Below are 499 nucleotides of genomic sequence, written 5' to 3' on the forward strand. Positions count from 1 at the left end.
CATACTGGTTTACAGATACAAGGTAAACTACATGAGAAGATTTAGAACTAGCGAGGTAAAGAAAAAGCACATGTAAGACGCACATGATGTAACTCGTTCAATAAAGTCGAACACAAGTTCATTGTTGACTGGACAACGGTTTATGAGTGAGTTCATAAACACAACATGGTACCAGGAGTAAAAACTGGATGTTAAAACGCTTGCTTAACCGAAGATGGAGACGCTACGGCTACCGGAGGGACTGAAACTCGTTGGAAATGTGGACAGCAATTGGAAGTCTTTCAAGCAGCAGTTCGAGCTGTATTTGTCCGCCACGGGGATGGACAACAAGCCAGGACCAAGGAAAATTGCAATTCTGCTCACGGTTGCGGGTCCCCAAGCCATAGAGGTCTTCAACACATTCAAGTTTGCAAGGGCTGATGACAAGGATGACTACGGTAAAAAGAACATTGTATACGAGAGGTATGTGTTCCGATCACGAATGCAACAGGCAGGAGAG

General features: G+C 44.5%; 1 pseudogene; it reads left to right on the top strand.

Moving 5' to 3' along the window:
• Positions 1-499, top strand: part of LOC116695329 (5-hydroxytryptamine receptor 3A-like) — a 176,825-nt pseudogene that overhangs the window by 154,035 nt on the left and 22,291 nt on the right.

This window comes from Etheostoma spectabile, chromosome 9 (genome assembly GCF_008692095.1).
Source record: "Etheostoma spectabile isolate EspeVRDwgs_2016 chromosome 9, UIUC_Espe_1.0, whole genome shotgun sequence".
NCBI lineage: Eukaryota > Metazoa > Chordata > Actinopteri > Perciformes > Percidae > Etheostoma > Etheostoma spectabile.